The following is a 16177-nucleotide window of genomic DNA, read 5'->3' as shown; positions in this document are numbered from 1 at the left end:
GTATAATTAGGAAAATCAAGATGAGCCCGTGGGGGTTTTTATGCAGTGTATTGAAAATGGGCATAACCAAGTTACAAAAGCTACTGAAAAAGTTGTACCTGCATGTACTCAAAACGGGAGTAAATAATCAGTTACCTGTTGTAATTTTTTTTTTTTTCCTTGAAAATACAATACTGTTTTAGTTTGCTCAGGAGTTTTTACAGGTTTTCTTGAAAGGAAAATTACTGAATAACGAGAAACTACAAAGGCTTGAAGATGAGCCATGAAGTGCACATTTTAAAAGTGCAGGTTCAGTATGACCTCATTGCCTTGTAGTTCTGGTGGCTTATTCGTACCTTTTAGATAAGAAGTTACTCCCAAGTCTGTCTGTAACTTGAAGACAAAGTGCCTCTCTCACCCCATAATATAACAGGAGTGGTGCAGGAAGCTGTGAGAGGCTGTAAAAAAGAGGCAGCAGAGACAACTCTGTAACCCCTGGAAATAAAACAACCAGAGCCTTGCAGAGCTGCTGTAATCTCTTATGTGAGCTATTTCTGGAGGTCCCATTCCTCTTGGTTGTGGATACACCTCTTGTGACAGAGACACATGAAGAATTTCCTGTGCAGCTCATAGGACCTGTCAAGTTGCACACTCCTCTCAGAAGAATCTCTGTGCAACGCCAAATTGTTTTTAGCTATGTTTCATTTTACCTCTTAGGAAAGGCCAACAGCAGACTGTGAGCCAATTTTGCTTTGTACTCTGCTGTGTGAGTAACTATGTTGAGGCACAATGTATTTATCCTGGTAGAAAAAAGAAAATACTAATTACCAGAAAGACTTAATTGCAGTTCTTTTAAATCAATATAAAACATTTAAATTATGTGTATTATCTCTACCTCGCAGAATCCTTTCTCTTCAGTCTATTTTCTTAGCTTTTTCAATTAGTGTAACAGATCAGATCAATAGATTAGTTTCCATATATAAAATCAGCAAAGCAGGGTCTTCTAAATTGCACTACTAAAGAACAGGCCTTTTCAGCTCATTAGACCAATTCCAGAAAATTTTATTTGATTCACGGGCTTTATAATTTTTTTTCTCAGATGACAGAATTTTCCTCTATCAAATTTAGCTTAATAGTAGGTTATTTAGAGATAAGTAAAGAAACAATTTTCAGCTTTCCACCAGAGACTGATAAGCTAATTTGTCTCACTTAGCTCTGAGAGTGCTGAGAATATCTTCACACTTTCTAAGGCTCTGGATTGAGCCATTAAAGCAAAGTCTCATGCTGAGTGAAATCCCAGCACTGAGCTTTAAGGGAGCACAGAAAATACACTGTAAAAGGGGAAAGAAATTAGTTTCTCTAATCTTCGACCTGCCATGGCTTTAGATCCACTGTCTCCTGATAAGGGAGGGAGCTGATTACTGTATCCAGGAACACTGGCCAGTCTTTGTCCATTCATTCCTTGTCCTGTAAATCTGGGTAAGAAATGAGAAGATGCTAGTCCTACACATTGTAGTTAATTTTGCTTTTTGCCCATTGTAGTTTTATTCCCTTAGTAACTTGCAAATCATTTCATGTCCTACAGCAATCCCACACAGTATGGAATGTAATGCATCCACAAGGAAGGAACATTTTTCACCATAAAATGATTGTTCTCGATAGAAATCTCCATTTGTAAAAATACCCTGTTCAGGAAGGATACATAATTTGTGAAAGAAGGAAGCCTTTTTCAGTAATAGAACCTTGGAAAATGTCTCTAATTCTCTTGAAGGCAGATCATTTAATCTAACTAACTGTTGCTGCAGAGCTGTGGAAAAGCAAGTATTTCTGGGTAACTTGACCAGAGGGAAAACAATTAGGCTACATTACTGAACTGTAGTAATATGTTTTTTTGGCAGCAGGCCTTCCTCTGTGGTTACTGCCACATATAATGTACCCTCTTTAAGGACTAGAGGCTGGAAAAACAAACAATTCAGAAGTGTACTGCACTAAGTCCCACACACTGAGTACATGTTCAAAAACTGTATTTCAGTGGTGGACTCATAGCTTGCTTTACCTCATTTCACATGTACTCAGACCTGCTGGTTCAGACACTTTTATATTAAGAAAGAATTGGGTTGAATTTTCAAAGCTCAATTAAATCATTACTGAATTCCCCTAATTCATTGTCAAAATGATGGAAGGAGAAGCAGTGAGGAAGTGTGACAAAAAGAGTAGTGAAAAAAGCAGGTATTATGGCTGCATGAGACACACACACTTGTATCTTATAAATACTCCTTCTATGCCTAAATGTACATGAAATGCTGTTAGAACTTTATTAAGACAGAAGCAGCTATTGCTCAGAGTTTAGAATAAACACCTTTAAGATTGCCTACTCTAATTCAACCTTTTTGTATATTTACATTATGGCATTAATCATAATTACATGACTATGTGCTCTTATTTTTAAGGCTATTTATTGCTTAATGCAAATGAAAGGAGATGGTTACTCATTTGGGAAAATGACTAGAACTGTGGCTTGGGTTAACCAAGTGTAGTTATGAGTGCAAAAGACCAATGGCTCAGGTTTTTTCTACTTCAAAGAATCCTTATCCTACACGTAAGCAGAATAATAATTTTAAAGTGAATATTTCCTACGCTGTTCAATACTAGAGATGAGTACTTGATCACGACACAAACATTCCTAAATTTGCTTCTACAACACCCCTATTAACCAAGGCTATTTTAACCTCCAATTAGCAAATGCAAGACAGGTTAGAGGAAAAGGGATCAAAGGTCAGAACGTCCACACTAGTTTAAGGTGCCAGCTTGTGACACTTATTCCATTTTCCCAAGAAGCTGATCTTCATGTTTTTCAAGTTCAGGTTCCAGTAAGTTCAGCTGTAGCTCTGACTGTAGAGAATTTCTCATAGGTCCAATTGTCGCATGCTGAAAATGTAGAACACAAGAACATGCAATTAGTGATGACCCCAGAAAAGTTTTGTGTTGCATGTCTTGCTTAAGATGGTAACAACGAGAGAACTGAAATTCCTCAGAACCATATTCAAAGATTTGAATCAGGAAATCCTCACTTTTCCATTTGATGTTCCATTTTAGTTACAAGCAAACTCTTATTACTAAGGCCTGATTCACTCTTTGAGTATGCCTCTTATGCACTAAATGCATGAGGATTCTTGGGGAAATGATCAAATCACTAAAGACTGTTTCATAGTGCTTATGTATAAGCAGGCTGAGTTAATATTATCCTAACAATTTTATCTTGGAATTTTGAATCTTCTGAATACCTTAAGTTTGGGGTTTGCTTTCTTTCTTTTATGTAGGTACATACCATGTATCCATGTATATGTTTTGTGTGTGCATGTGTGACTTTGTGACTTCTTTCAGCTGTGACCTGAAAACAGAGACACTCCCTCTCTGGGCATCACAGTGTCCTGAGCATGGATTGTGGTCTGGAACTAAAGGAGTAACTAAAACATGGCAGTTGCAGGTTTTAAGGCTCTGTGTACAAGAGATAAGTAAAAAATGTCACCCACATAAGTGCTTCTACTAGCAGATAGAAGAAATTTGCTTATAGAAGAAATTTGGAATTAAAATCAAGGGTCCATCCTGGACTCTAGCAGAAGCTTCTGTTTGCTCCATCCATGAGTCAGATCTTTGTCCCCCTCCAAGCATCCTGTTGCCATTTCAGCAACCTGGTTTCTTGTTCCTCCCTGTTTTCTTCTTTACCCTTAGAGCCAACATGGCTCATTTGCTCTTTCCTTGAGTCTTTTGAAACTGCTGAAACAAAAGCAACAAAATCTCCTCTGGTTTACTCTCCCTACAACCTCCTTTTCACAGACTGGTTTTCCCATAATACTTGATCCCTTACCTTCTACCTAAGTTTTCCAAGCAATCCTGCTTCCAGCCTGCTGTATCATGTGGCAGTTTTATCCTTCACCTCAGCAAGCTGTCCAATCATTCTTTCCTTGTCATTCTGTTTCATCAAACCAAATACCATTTTCTCCCCTGCTCCCTTGATTCATGCTATTTTTCTTGTCAGACCAACCTATATGTTGTCTCTCCTCCAGCTTTTGGATGCAATCGCCCACTCACCAGACTCCAGTCTCATTCTTCACTGCAAACCTCATGTAGTTTTGTTTCCCTCAGGCATCCAGTCTCATGCTTGATTAGTCCAATTTTCTGTTTTCTGACTGTTGATCCCAATTCTCCTCCTTCCCAATCCTATTGTTGCTTGTACTTATTAATTATTGCAATCTTATTCCTCCCTCACTCTTCTGCATTTTCCTTTATACTCCTTGAAGAAGAGCCTGAGAGAGGGCCAGGGGCAGATAAATCAGACTACACAGGATGGGCAGGTTCTCTGTCTGTGGTTGTGGTGGTAGGCTCAGTATTCCTGCTAAGACATTCACATAGGTATGATCATACACAGGTATTCTGGATAATAAGTCAAAGCAGGCTCTACCAAACCCAGATGCAGGAGGCAGGACTGCTGTCCACACATAAATGTACTTACGTGGAGAAGAGTCTTGCACAAGGAAAACACAAATGTATGAATAATTGGCTCTTCCTGTGCTATATGACAGATTAAGTATGTAGAAATCCAGATGAGGATGCAAGTACAATGTAACATGTAAGCATCTTGACTTCTGTGAAAAAGGAGGGTAAAAAAGCTTGCAGGTCTCAGAAATGCTTAGTGGTGTTGTGCCAATACATGGCTAGAGCATACAGGAGTCAGACTTGTCTGTCAGAGTGCAAGTGTGTAAGAGCTCTACCCTGCACTCTGGGCTTAGTCCATGGTCGTTCTCTGAATAGAAATTGTGCTGGAGCTCCTGAACAGAAGATCTGCCAGCACCGAGGTTCCTGAGATTATAACAGTGACACGAAGACCAAACTGTCAAATGCTAAACAGGTCCAAGGTCAGATAAAAGCAACTATTTATGGCTTTTCTGAGTTTTCCCATTTGACCTGTAAAGTCCAGACAGATTTAAAACCTAGGCAAATCTGTGCAGCCTTTCCTGCAGGTGGCAAAAGGAACATCCCTGATGGAAAGACCTTTTCCTTTTCCTTCAAAAACCTTTTACTTTATTTCAAAGGAAGCATTTATCTTATTTAATATGAACAAAGAAATATATTTTCTCAAGCTTCATTTTCAGAAGTATCCAAATCATTCTGACTTAAAATATATACAAAAATAATGTAATTTGGCCTAAGAAAGACAATCAGCTTTTGAAACGTCAGCTCAATTATTTAAAACACAACAAAATTATAGGTTGCAGACTGCAACAACTTATAATGGGAATCTTAATAAAAGACAGTGTTACCACTTCCACCTCTAGCACTGAAACTAATTTAGTGTGTTATTTTCCTAGAGGGTGTTTTACCTATTTTGCAACTGTTTCTACCTTTGTTTGGTTTTCTAGCTTTTATCACCACTGAAGAAAAAAAACAATAAACAACAATCAGAAACAGCTTACTGTTTACATTCGGATTTCAGTCACAAACAGGTCCATAGTTACTGAAAGCTGGGCTGTAAAATATTAGGTAGAAACAGCTGCCCATCTGCATGGCTGCAGAAGGGATTACCCTTTACAGAACAGATTGATCTTGGGACTCTCTTTTAGTAAATCAAGCCACACAGAAATTCATCCGTAGCAAGAATCTGCAACATCAGCAAATTCTTTTTTTTTTTTTTTTCATATATGAAATTTTGGGCTATAGAGGAGGTACAAAATGTTTCAATTTAATTTCTTCTCTTCTAAAATATTTTAAAAGAATTTTAAATGCTCCTGAAATATCTTTCAATAATCTGCTTCCCAGTTCTTGTCTGCAAAGGGATGGCACAGCTCGAGCCTTTTCATGACTCACCAAATTTCCCCCCATAGTTCCTCACCCCAGCACAGCTTGTGTTTCAGCAAAAACAGTTGTAAATCTCCTGTAAAACTTTTCAAAAGGCTGTCTTGCCAGCCTGCTGTTTCCATTATCATGCTCCTGTTCAAACCTTGACATGGCCTGGGTTATGGGACCTGGTCAAACTCTAACAGCTGGATGTAAAACAGCAGAGAGTGGAAAATCAAACAGTAGGAAAGATCTGAAGAACTCTGGGAAGATACAGGTGGCAGAGCTCTCACAAGCTGATAACCTTGGAAGGTTCTTTACTCTCTGTCTGTCTAACACCCCTTTTATCAATTTAGCTCAGGGATTAAATACATTGTTTTGGAAAAATCAAGTCAAAATGAGATGGAAAATAAACCAATGACATTTGGAAGATTAGAACACATTTAAATGGTAGACTTTTTGTCTGCCTAATTTAAATACCTGCTTTCCCTCTCAAAATATATGTGTATACACACATGAACATATATACATACATGAATATGCACGTTCTATTTTGTTTATGGAAACCCTCATTTGCACACTGATAGCATAGTCAATTATTTCCAGTGAAAATTGTTTGAATTTTTTTTCCTCTCAATTGTACCTATTTGCATGCGATATCAAACCTCACAATATTTAATTTAGTACTCCTCCAAATACTCCTTAAAGGGTGGGACTACTCCTGTGCCTGGAGAGCTAAAGAACAGAGAGCTACAGTCTAAGTGATTACGAGAATGTCTCCAATACAATAGGAACTGAAATAGGATGAACAAGCACTTCAAACAGCTCCTGGCTTTTGATATTACAATAAGGGCACAATGAAATGTCTCTTTTAACTTAAATATGAGTAGATGTAACTTAAAAATTAATATTCCAGAAGTTAAAATCTTATGATTCAAAGTGATTCCTAAGGCTTCACTTTTGAAAGATTTAAATTGCAATAAATGAGTTGACATCTTTGCAAAACCCTCTGAAAATATACAAATCTTTTAAAGAATCCTTTTGTTCTTTTGAAGACAGACTTTTTTTTTTCCAGTTGCATCCCCAGGTTCTCCAGCTCCTTCAAAATTCAGCTCCTATTCTCTTCAGTGAAAGTTCATTATTTTAAGACTGGATCTAATTGTTGCTGTGCAAGTCCATACCAATGACACAATGAATGAATACAGTGTTCAAAATGTATTTTATTGATGCTGAGAACATCAGATAAAAACATTAAACCTTGTTATTGCTGAAAAGGCCAAACAGCCACAGGAAAAACAGGAATAAAAAGGAAATGAGGATGATAGGTGTTTGAAAATATTTTCCCACCTTATGCCTGAAATATATATTCTTTCCTGCCATGCCCAAAGGTTTCAATTACCTTACATAGGAGGTTGTAGGTGTTGTCCATTGTTACCTTTTTAAAAACTCCAGAAGCTTACAGCTCTGCAAAGTTCTTGGGAGGTGTGTTTTGTACTATTAACAGGTGCCTGTGGACATTCTTCTGTTCTGTCATAAGGGACTCTGGTCAAATCTGCCACATCTGAGAACATTTTCAGAACTCTTTTTGTCTGAAAGCTCTTTACCCAGACTTCAAGCTTTTTGCTTTGATTTTTCACCAGAGGGCAAATAAAGTGCAGAGAGTCAATGAGAACCACAGCATTCTTAGAGGCTGGGACCTAAATGCCTCCATAGAGGGACCAGCCTGAAAATTAAATAATCTTTTGCCAACAGATGGTCTTTCATGTGATAGATGAAACAAATGGATAAAGGAAGATGGCAAAATTAAGAAAGGGGCTAGCTCTCTTAAATTAATTGTAAGGCATATGGTACATTTCTCTTTACATTGCTCTCAAATGTATTAAAACACTCATGGAAATAAATTTTTAAAAATATCAAAGAAAAATGCCACTGTACATTTGTTTTTCTTTGACTTTTTTTCTGTCAGAATCCAATTTACTTGCACTTTTAATGTGCTATAAAAGTACACTGTTATTTCTATGCATATTTTTTGTACTCTTCTCCCACCATAAGACATCTACACAGTGTTTATTGAATACTTTCTATTTATTATATTCTGAATGAGGAAGTTCAGAAGTCCTATTCTTTCATCCTACATGATCACACTAGCTAGTCTCAGCCAGCTTCTCAATAAAAGCCCAAAGTGGGGTTATCCATCCTATGTGAAGTTATGCAGTTATCACTGCTGTCACCTGTCTTGTTCAGTGTGCACATGGGGTTGGGTGGGTAATTAGAATGAAAATCTGTACAGCATTGACACAGATCAATGTTCCTTTCTCAGCAAAACAGCAAACCCAGATGGCACTATGTCTTTGCCTTCACAGTGTCTGGGTGCAACTGAAACTTGGCACTCAGATCAGATAAAAGAGAGATAATTAATGGGGACAGGAGGGGGAGGAGGTGGGCAGTAAAAAGAAATGTCAGGAACTGTGTTTCCTCATATAATCATAACCAAAGCTCATCTTTCTCAAATAAATTCATAGTATAGAGCTCTGCTGTACAACTTATTATAATTAGTTCTTCCAGTACTTGGGTGTTGAACACTTCTTCCACCTATGGCCAGAATTACTCTTTATAAAGCATAGTTTTTTGCAAGATAGGAGAAAACCCCAACCAAACAGCAAACAAGCACAGGGTATTTCATAAGTGCTTCAGCATGTGGCATGCTGATTCAATTCTGTACATATTCAGGATGTGTCTACCCGAGAGGCAACTCTTTAGTGCAAGTGTTAGGGCAGCAGTTCATTTTAAATATATGGCAAGAGCAATGCCCACACAGCAGACAGCCAAGTGCTTGGTTAGGATGCCATGGGAGGTGATTCCTCCATGTCCCATCATATCTCAAGGGTTGAGGTGATAGATGGACAGCATGCTAGTCACCAGAAAATGTGTGTTCCTTTTTAACATTGCTCACTATCAATTTCCCAGAGGAAGATTTTACACAGTGTAAGCAATGGAGACATAAAAAATATCCTTCTCTCATATGGCACATATTAAAAAATAGTGACCTCATTATTAAAAATTAAATGTTTAAATATATTTATACATAAAATATAAATTATTAATGTATTAAAAAATAGTGACCTCATTCCTCAGGCTATTCTGAAGTGGTTAAACCCAGAGAGCTTCAGTTATCAAGTCAAGGCTTTTGAACCACTAGTCTTTCTATCCAGCAGCACTTACTCCTTCAGACTCAACACTGTTGTAATGCCATCACACAATTTGTATCCCACTATCTTGGGACTGTCATGGGCTGACAGACTCCTGTCTGCTCCAGCTGTAATGTTTATAAGTACCTTGAGTGAACCATTAGCCTGTGATGCAGCCTGTATTGTCCTCATGCCTATGAAGCAGGGAGCAGTTCTCATATCTATCTCAAAAGGTCTTCAGGGAAAGGAGTCTGAAGCAAGGACTTTCAGAAACACTTTCTACCACACAAATTATGAGACAACTCTGAACTTCACCAATTCATACTGTGTCACTTATCAGACAAAATTTATGCAGTTGATATTTAGAGAGAAGGATAACTTCAAAAAATACAATAAATGTGCTGATCCTCTATCATTCTGCTCTTGAAATAGTTAAAAGAAAATCAGTGTGCACTAACCTCAGATGGAGGGCAAAATTAAAATATACCAGTAAAAAATACATTTTTTTATACCTACATACTACTACACCTTTTTTCTACATCACTTTTCAAGTTAATTATCTCTCTCCTAGACCATTAATAAGCAAAAGGGAATAAGCATCATCAGCAGGAATATTTTTTCTGCTTTCTCTGACTTTGGCTAAATGTATGTTTATTATGTAGAAGCAGTAGAGCATGTTAATTTCTCTTGAACAAAATGACAATCAGCAAAGAAGAAGAGGAAAACATGGATAATGATGTGCATGAATCTGCTTATTAATGCTCTGTGTGGAGGCATGCACAAGCAGCATTTCTGGTAGCCCTGTGTGAAAGTTACTGTTGGTGCACACAAATTAGTGGTACAGAGCACTTTAAATTTCAATAATTGACTACAAGGTCTACGTCTGCAGTCCCTCCTGGGAGTTCATGAGGACATGCATCTGGTACAATGTTAATCATATTTGTTCTGACACACAGCAGTGCACTATTTCCCCTGGCAGATTACTTTCTACTACCCAATATAAAAATGGCTGACATCTTCAAAATGCTAATGAGAGATATATCAATTTTTTTAAGAGCTTGGATGGCTTCCAAGCATTTTTAAATGTACTCAACAGATTGTGAAATACATTCAGTATATGGTTATAAATGCAATATGTTAACTTTCTTTGTTGTTATATGCCTTGTAATCTACACTGGCAGAGATTAAATATGACTGGATAAGTGAGTTCCAGTGAGAAGTGGAACACTCTACAGCAAATTCAATCCTAAGAGCTGCAATATTGTCTTTTCTAAGTTTGATGTTATGAACAAAGTAAAACTACTTAGTAAAAATAGCTTTTTGTTAGAAAGAGATAATTGAATGACTTCCTAGATAGTGAATGTGTTGAGAAAGTGTGCATCCCCCAGAATAAGGTTTAATTATTACATAGAACTCCAGGAAGTGGTTTTGGAGTTTTTGTTTGTCTGGGGGTTTTGGGGGTGTTTTTTGGGGGGTTTTTTGTTTTGGTTGGTTGGGTTGTTGTTGCTGTTGTTGTTTTTAATAATTTCAACAGTAATGATGAAAGCATCACAACAGTAGAATAAATGCATACATGGCAGAAGAAACATTAGTTTTAGCAAAAGTGAAAGGTAACTGTTAAAACACCACTAAATGCTTAGCCAATGCAATAATTTTGAGGTACATCAAAAAGTAATAATTGTGTCCACAAAAGTGTGCAGTAAACTAAAGAATTGGCTCATGAAATTATCCTGTAGTACATAATAAATAGTTAAATTAGTTTCCTATTGCAATCATAGTGAATAACAGTTTTTCTAAGCGGTGTAGACTGAATTAAGACTGTATAATGTAATTTCTTAGATGGTATGCATTCATTCTGAAAAAGCACCAGTTATAGGCAAAAAAATTTGGCTTTATTTCTAAAGGATCAGATGTACATCTCAAGACCCTGACCTGCAAACATTTCTACAGTTAGGAATAGAGTTGTGGTTTTTATACCCTAAGCTTTTCTGATGGTCTCTCAGGGCCTTCTGCATCAGTAACATCCTCAGAGGACAGAAATTAGTGTCAGCACTTCAGCCACCACAGTTTATAACCCAGCATATAAGCTCAAATGTACCTTCAGTAATGCCTTCAGCTATAGCTTCTGGCTGCACTCTGGCCCTGCTGTGGTGTGGACATGTTTTATTGATCCTGATGTGGGAGCAGGAAGTTAAGGGTGGATAAAGCTTCACTCGTCTTGGTAGGAGCTAGGGAAACTCCTATCAGCACATCAATCTTTCAAATCTGTTGGTCGGGGTAGACTGAAATCACAGTTCTCTGAAACAACCATTTCTTAGCTTGGCCAGAGATGCTTCAGCAGTTTTATGAAGACTTATTTTAATAAACAAAACCCGGTGAATGTGTTTTTCTAGAGTAAAGGAGGTGAGGAAGGGCATCTTCCTAAGGCATGCAGATGCTTTAGGTCTCAGTAGCACAAGATCAGTGACTTGTTATGAAGCTGTCACACTGAGAGCAATCTCTTTGCCCTTGTGATACTGGGACACAGAAATCACCTTGCTGCATAAAGAGAAACACTACAAATGGCCTATAAATAGATTTTGATAAGCAATAAAGAGGACAAAAAACATACAAGACTGATAGAATATGTAAAGCTAAGAAGAGGATGGTGGGGACGCATACCAAATGCATAGACTTCTCTTGGAAATGCATGAAATTTTTGCTATGCCCACAGTATAAATTGGTCAGGGATGTTCCAACACTTTGCTAGAACCTCAGTTTAGATTTGCAGTCCAGAAACCTTGAAGCTGAATCCAGACATTAATGGACTGTTCCATCCCCAGAAAGCAAACAATACATGTCCATATTTGAGAAAGACTGATTAAAATAGATTGATTTACAGTAGACAAAGACCAAGCCTGCTATAAAGACTTTTTTATGTGCTCACCTTAAGAGTAAATGACCATGTAAATAACCCAAGACTCCAGTTCACTGAGAAGTCCTATGACACACATTTTGTTCTTCTTTTCAATAATATCTAGATTTCAGGCAAATATTGATACCCAGCCACTGAAGAAATTTTAAAATACCATGCAGAATACCAAGTTCTGTGAAAAGCTGAAGAAATCTGAGGCAAAATCAAACAAAATGCTCTTCAAGAAGCACCTCTATTTTACATCATAGAGTGTGTTCATGATTCTGATAAGAATTTTTACATGATTCTAATGTGTGATAACACTAATAAAAATGTGATATTACCTTATATAACAATAAAAAATTAATTTGGTTTAGTAACAGGATTATAACTTATCCTGTGTATTAATTTCCACTAATACAGAGCTGGTGTTTATTGTACAATTAATTTTTTTAATAAGTTTTATTATTTTTATTTTCCCTGGGCACGTTAGACCAAATAACCAAGGGATTATAAAACATTTATGGCAAATATCACTTTGCCATTGCATTGTACAGTTGTGGCCACTGAAGGTTGTCATGGTTTGACCCCGGCCATCAACTCAGGAGCGTGCAGGTGATTCACTTACTTCCTTCCACTTGCTGGTGGGATGGGAAAGAGAGTCTGAAAGGTGAAAATAACAAAACTCATGGGTTGAGAAAAAGACATTTTGATAGGTAAAGAAAAGTCATATGTGCAAGAAAAGCAAAACAAGGTATTAATTAATTTTCCATGGGCAGGCAGGTGTTCAGCAGGGCCTCATCACATGTAATGGTTACTTGGGAAGATAAACGCCATCAGTTTGAATACAACCCCCTTCTTCTTCCCACAGCTGTATTCCTAGCATGATGCCATTTGTTCTGGAAAATCCCTTGGGTCAGTTGGGGCTAGCTGTCCTTGCTGTGTTCCCTCCCAACTCCTTGTGCCCCTCCAGTCCACTTGATGGTAGAGTGGTGTGAGAAACAGAAAAGGCCTTCGCACTTTGCAAGTGCTGCTCAGCAACAATGAAAACATCCTTGTGTTACCAACACTGTTTCCAGCTCAATCCAAAGCATAGACCCACACTAGCTACTGTGAAACATTTTCTCTGCTCTACTCCAAACCATCACAGGGCTGTAGCACACTTGGTAGAAGGGTGCCAGGAGAAGAGCAAATATAAACTGTTGGAAAAGTAACAGGTAGCTGTTGACCCTCTCGCTAAGTTCAACTAATTTGCTGATAACTTGTTCTTAAACTCTGTACCTGCTGAAAATAAAGCACTGCCTTGTTGCAGCTGTGAGATAGACAAATTGCTGCAGAGAACAAACGAAGTCCGATAAGGGAACTCAGTTGAACCCATGGTCAGCTGATTACCTGTGGTGGGACCTCTTTCAGTTCATAGCAGTTTTGGCACATGGGTAAAGTACTGGAGCATGAGAAATGGTTATCCTACAAGCTGGGTGGACATTTTTGCAGTAGATACATTATTTAGTAAAAGTCGTCTTCTCTGCACTGAATAAATTATTTTAAATAACTTGATTATATACAAATGTACCTAATCAAATACTGCTAATTAAGTAATGTATTTGAAGAATAGTACCAAACATTAATTGAACAATTTGCTAAGGATCACTTTTCCAGACATTTAAGCAATTTGTGCTCTGGTCATGCAAAAACTGGTCTCTAATGATAGCACCTATATTTATGTGAATTCCAACTAAAATTAATAAGACTGAGATTATATCTGTACTACTGTAGTAAAAGAAGATTGCATCTCTTCTCTTTCACTAATGAAATTTAGTACTACCAAACACACTTAGTCTGTGTGACAAGAAAATCTCTTGCAAACTACTGTAGTCCTGAACTCTGCTGCTTCATTCACCTTGGCCAAGTATGGTTTTAACAAGGTAGAATTGCAATATCACATACACCTTCTATATAATTTATACATTAATGATTAGTGAGTTCCATGTGTAGAACACATATTTTTATCATATTTTTGAGTCATTGTTAGGATATAGGGCTTCAAGCTGTTAGTAGAAATACATGCTGCTGGAGACAGGCAGTGATATCAAAGCAGTGCCTTTAGTCCTTTGAGTGAGATGCAGGCATCCTAATCTTGTGGGGTTCAGAGCATTCCTTACTGTGTCAGTCATCGAGGCCTCCAAGGAGAAGGAAACTGTGGAAGAATGCTTATAACCATGTGGATGAGCATGTGACACGATGGGAAATGAAGCAGTGGAACAAAACATGAGTTATCAGTGCTTCTTGAATGGGCTTTACTCTTGCTTTTATGCCTGGGGGTCCCTCCTGGACAGCACTAAATAAATAAAGAGAAAATAGAATGTAAAGTTAAGCAAAAGCTTAAACTATAAGGCTGGGCAGAAGTCGGTGTTTATTCACCTGTTTTTTCTTTTGTTGTCCTCATCTTCAAAGACTTGATATTTTGTGGGGGATTTATTTGACCATTGGACAGAGGTGTGGCACACAGTTAACATGACAGCAACTTGAGTGCAGGACACCTAAAGTTGGTAGAGATTCAGTGTGTCAACAGAAAGATCAAAAAAATGGGGTATTAATTCAGTGGCTTCAACACACTCTACAAGGGATGCTAATATTAATATCTCAGTTTTACAAATTGAGAAAATGAAACAAAAAATGTACCAGTTTGACCATCTTATGCTACTATCTGCCATTGTAACATCAGATAAAGATTCAATTTCAAGATTCCTAGCCCATGATTTTATCAATATTTTTCAAAGGAAAATATTGTGGAAATCACATTTTGGAGAGCAAAGCTCAAATCAGATCTTTCCTTCACCCTTTGCTTGAGAGAAATGAAAATTTCACTTTGCAAAGTTAGTGGTCATTTGAAAAAAATACAGGATATTCTGATTTGCCAAGTTTTTTCTATTCAAGTTTCTCAATTCTCCACAGATAGTTGAAGTCTGCAGGGAGGTCTTCTACTCATTGCAGTTTCTGTGTCCACAGGAAGAGTTTAAAGAAAGTTCATGTCAGAAGGTTTTTTACAGTTACTTATAATACATTTCAGGCAGGAACTTCTGGTTCAGCATCCAGTTCAGATCAAACAGACTTTCTATTTGAATCTGAATCTCTCACCTAGCAGGTGAGAGATACAAACTTTAATGACCCTGCTTTTTAGAAAGGGTAGTGTCCTTGCATGATATAGAAACTATTAAAAAGATCAGAGAAGAGTGACTTCAACATGCTTGTTTTAAACAGGAAAGGAAATTGAGTTTTCCTGCTAAAATCAGAAAATGTCAAATTCCACAGAGTTCAAAAATTATTTCAGAATAAAGGAAAAGTATCTGCATTCCACAAACCATATGGGAAAAATATGAAAATTCACTAGAGGTTTGTTCCTTTTCAAAATACCATGAAAACCTCTATTGACACATAAAGGACAATTTTTTGACAGCACTGACTGCCTACCCAATGCCTATAGATTTTCTAGATTTATCTACATTTGAAAGTAAAAATAGTGACACCTCTTATCCTGAACTGCCACAGAAGTAAACAAATTCTTTGAGTATTCACAAAGATTCACTGCTTCATTGTTTTAAAGTCATTTTCTTCATTCTCATCTATTAAGGTATTAAGACATTAAAATCACCACCACACTTAGGTAATACTGGAGAAGGAAGAAAACAAGTCTGTCTCAAACTTCTCAGCTGAGCTGCAGGAGCCTTTGCTGCTGCTCCACAGTGTCTGTGCTAGCGTGACTCTCTGGGAGCCATGACTGATCACTCAATTAACATTTCTTGTTCTTGCTGCTGCACCAGACAGTCCCAGATGTTTCATGAATAAAATAATCATAGTGTCCCTGAGAGTGTCAATTTTTATTTATCACTTCTCTTTCAGCTGAGAAGAGCAATCTCCTAGAGTTCATCCCAACTCCTTTAAAGCTGGTCTGTCCACATTTCTGTCCTGTAGGATACCCAAAACCATAGGATACAACATTCAAAGATTTGTTCATTTCAAGGTCATACCAATGAAAGAACAGATTTGCATCCAAGAGACAATTTGAAATTTATATTTTAACAGTGGTCAAACCCTAAAAAAAGTCAAGTACTTGATTCCACTAGTTACTCTCTCATCCTTTTCAGGATTCAGACCCCTGTACCTGAAGAATGCTGAGTAGCCAAAGAAATGTACAAACTCCTCTCAAGGGTCCTGAGTCTGAGCTGGAGATTTCATTTCTGCTCTCTATTTTACTCAATATTTCCCTTTCATAACAGACTAA

General features: G+C 37.5%; 1 long non-coding RNA gene across 1 annotated transcript; it reads right to left on the bottom strand.

Annotated features, from left to right (window-relative positions):
* Positions 1–2418: 2418 nt before the first annotated feature.
* LOC127060304 (uncharacterized) lies at positions 2419–4253 on the bottom strand. The gene is made up of 2 exons (XR_007779193.1): positions 3848–4253; positions 2419–2907 (listed from the first exon to the last, which is right to left on the bottom strand). It is a non-coding gene; the product is annotated as an uncharacterized LOC127060304 (long non-coding RNA).
* Between the last annotated feature and the right edge of the window lie 11924 nt (positions 4254–16177).

This window comes from Serinus canaria, chromosome 1A, assembly GCF_022539315.1.
Source record: "Serinus canaria isolate serCan28SL12 chromosome 1A, serCan2020, whole genome shotgun sequence".
NCBI lineage: Eukaryota > Metazoa > Chordata > Aves > Passeriformes > Fringillidae > Serinus > Serinus canaria.
The sequence above is the reverse complement of the archived record's forward strand: the minus strand, read 5'-3'. Positions and strand labels throughout refer to the sequence as shown.